A 3,935-nucleotide genomic window follows, 5' to 3' on the forward strand; every position below is an offset into this window, starting at 1 on the left:
AACCTGTATGGGCCCCTCAACATTTTTTATACTGGTGAAATCTGGTGTGGGGAGGGGATACTAGTCTTGGAGTGGGGGCAAGGGATGATGGAGAGGCACAGGGTGGCATCTGTGTAAGGGAAGCTCCCTGTGCTGGGGGGTCACAGAAAGGGGAGGGGTCCGGGGCAAAAGGGCAATGGATGGGATCAGTCTGACAGTGGCATATTCTGTCAGCACTAGGACGCTGGTGGCCAGTGCAGCAGCAGGCAAACAAGGAAAAGAAATACAACCCACACTTCCGGCCAACCCCCGAGGCTGGCCAGGCTGGCTCCCGAACCAACTCCAGTCCCCGGGGCTTGCCTGGCCTCCCCAGGCACCGCCACTCCACCCCCCACATGACACATACTGAAGTGCAGGGCCCCCCAAAGCACAGGGCCCAGAGTGGTCATCCTGATTCGCCATGCCCAAGGGATGACTTTGGCTCTAGGCTTGCACAGTTCAGTGCCTCCAAGTCAATCAACAAAGCTTAGACTGCTTATCCCTGCAACACCTTGCAGTAAGCAAACTCTATTGCAGCTTTTATTTATAACCAGTGAATATGAGGCAGGAAGTGGAATTTGCATATATCACCTTATTGTTCAGAAAAGACCTAGCGCAGTCCAAACCAGAGCTAAGACAGCTCAGTGGTTTTCAGAGGGTCCAGTTAAGGTGCCAAAGCCCACCCTTTAGTCACTCAGCAACTGCAAATATTATATTGTATTAAGAGGCTCTGGTTTGCCAAGCTTTGACAAGCCTTTAAAACAATGTTCTTACCCTCTCATATGAAACAGTTTGGTATCATATCTTTGTGATGTTAAATAAATATTCAGACAGTGTCACCCTTTCAAACTGTAGAATCATAAAAGGATACATACTTCTCCTGATTCAAAGCTAAGCATCCAAATGTGAAAGTGTTGGTTCTAAAGTTAGGTGTGACTATCTTTTTAAAGGTGCTGTATACTCATAACTCCCACTGAAGTTGGTGCAGGTATTCAGCACCTGTGAAAGTCAGGCCATTTTTATTTTGGTGCCTACATGTAACTCCACCTACAGGACATGGCCTGGCCATTTGGGGATGTTACAAATACAGTCAGCTAGCTTACTTTAGAAGCACAACCTACTTTGTAATTGTAACATCATAAGGAATGTCCTCTAAAACAAAAATCTATATAGATTTAAGTACATCATAGTAACCCTTAAATGTGCATGATATACAACAGCATTCCTTAGCTGCTCTAATGCCAACTATCAGAGACAACATATGTTGGTTAGAAATACTGCTGCCAGAGCACTGCCTAAAGGGTTTTATGCTTCAACAGGTTGACTGCACTCAGCACCCACTAATTAAATGGGAGTTGAGAGCACTCAACCCCTCTTAGGACCAAGCCATAATAAAAACTTGGCAGTGGATGAGAAGACAAAAAACCATGATGGCTTGTGTTACAAATAAAAACAATACAAAAATCAGTGTTAACCACATGTAAAAGGATAACAGTCAAGGGAAATAATTTGGTTCCAAGCTTAAGTGTATGAAGGCTAAACATTTACTAGCTACTTTATAGGCTAGTAGTTGACCATCTCTTAAAAAAAAGGTGTACAAAAATATTGTAAAAATTTAAAACATTTTAAATGCACACATTGCTAGTTCTGTACTTTCCTTCCATTGTATAAACAAACTGTTACAGTGGATGTTTTATACATTTTTCTTTAGTTTCCTAAATTAGTAGAAATTTCGGACTTTTCTATGAAGTTTGACACTTAAAATGCTCATGTATGCTGAAAAAGACTAATAATCCAAGGCCTTAACATTCTTACTAGGATACGAACACAAACTCACATAACCGATAAGCAAATAGTTCTGGCTACATTTGCCACCAACACCCACATTCTGGTCTACTGAACTTACACAAGTTAAGAAAGCTACAATACTGTGACTAGACTATACACTTGCATCAGGGTTTGCAGTCAATGTGATTTGTACTCCTAAGTCACTTGAGTGCTTTTGAAAATCCCATACATACGATTCTAATTTTAGGTTCCTATTTTTGGAAAACGTGGCTGATATATATATAAAAAGTTCACTATAATTTTTTTAAAGTATTGAAAATCTGAATAATGTTTTTCATTAATACTGAAGCAATTTGATTTTGAAGTGACAAAGATTTCATGCCACTATACCATAGTAGTTCCCGATGCTAATTTACATGCTTAATTTAATGCATGCGTAGTCCCACTGAAGTAAATGGGACTATTTATGTGAGTAAACTCACATACCTGCTCATGAGTGTGCAGGATCAAGGCATTCATTTTCAATTTTTCATGTTTTGCCTACAGCAGTTACATAAGATTCAAATGAGATTTCCTACCAGTAGTAGCATTTATAATTTAGTTCATTATAAATTTTAATCCAAAATTGCAATAGGACAAATTTTCAAATTAGTTTTTCAAAGCATCAGACTTGATTTAAATTACTGTACTTCATTCTGTCTTGAAGTCTTACAATTATTCTCAATAAATGATGCAATTGTCTTAAAAACCAGCAATTTTACCAAGCTGCAGCATGGATGATTGATCAAGAACCCTTTCAATAAGTTTTAATCTAGTAGCGATAGGAAGTCAGTTTTGTAAAATAAAATTTGGATGTGTCAAGGTTTTTTCCCCACTTTGAACTTTAGAGTACAAGAAGTGGGGACCTGCATGAACACTTCTAAGCTTAAGTACTAGCTTAGGTCCGGTATGCTGCCACCAGCGAGAACTTAGTGTCTGGCACACTTTCTGTTCCCTCAGAACCTTCCCTGGGGAACCCAGACCCAAACTCCTTAGGTCTTAAAACAAGGAGAAATTAACCATCCTCCTCCTTTTCCCCCCAGACTTTCCCCTCCCTGGGTTGCCTTGAGAATCTTCACACCGAGCCAAACTCCTTGGATCTTAAAACAAGGAAAAATCAAATAGGTTCTTAAAAAGAAAACTTTTAATTAAAACAAAGAAAAAAGTAAAAATTATCTCTGTAAAATCAGGATGGAAAATGCTTTACAGGGTACTCAGATTCATATAGACTAGAGGGACCCCCCCCCCTCCCCACTAGCCTTAGATTCAAAGTTACAGCAAAAGAGGTAAAAAATCCTTCCAGCAGAAGAAACCTTTACAAGTTGAGAAAACAAACATAAGACTAATCCACCTTGCCTGGCTATTACTTACAATTTTGAAACATGAAAGACTGATTCAGAAAGATAGGGAAAGCCTGGAATGATGTCCCGTCCCTCTCAGTCCCGAGAGCGAACAACGAACAAAAGAAAAAGCCCAAACAAAGACTTCCCTCCACCAAGATTTGAAAGTATCTTGTCCCCCTATTGGTCCTCTGGTCAGGTGTCAGCCAGGTTTACTGAGCTTCTTAACCCTTTACAGGTAAAAGAGACATTAACCCTTAACCATCTGTTTATGACAGGATGTTTCCAAGAACTTGCTTGAAGTAGAAGTAAATTTGACTGAAGATTAGCAAAAATATTAGTATCTGTTTCTTTCTGTATGATCTGCAAATTTATGATTGTTTAGGAAATGTGCTAAAATTCTTAAGTAGCAGAAAACTATGTTTTGTACTGCAGTAATGTACTTAAGACAGTTAGTAACTATCATGCATACAAGAGGTTGAGAGGGGTTGGTTCGTTCTACAGCAGAACATTTTGGAATACTTTAAAGGCAACAGCAGACCAGGCAATGGAAACAGAGTGAGAGGACGCGAGAGTGCACACTTGTATAAAGCTGAAGTCCAAGTATTGGTTTAGTTTTTGTGTATGTTTTGTTAATTTATCATGTTTCTTTTCTGTTTTTGTTACTGAAGTAGTTGTAGGTGCAAGTAAAAGAGCTCAATCTGTTTGTGTCAATATTCCATGGTCTGGTGGTCCAAAAATACAAAGTCA

This window comes from Chelonoidis abingdonii, chromosome 2 (genome assembly GCF_003597395.2).
Source record: "Chelonoidis abingdonii isolate Lonesome George chromosome 2, CheloAbing_2.0, whole genome shotgun sequence".
In the NCBI taxonomy this organism is placed as follows: domain Eukaryota; kingdom Metazoa; phylum Chordata; order Testudines; family Testudinidae; genus Chelonoidis; species Chelonoidis abingdonii.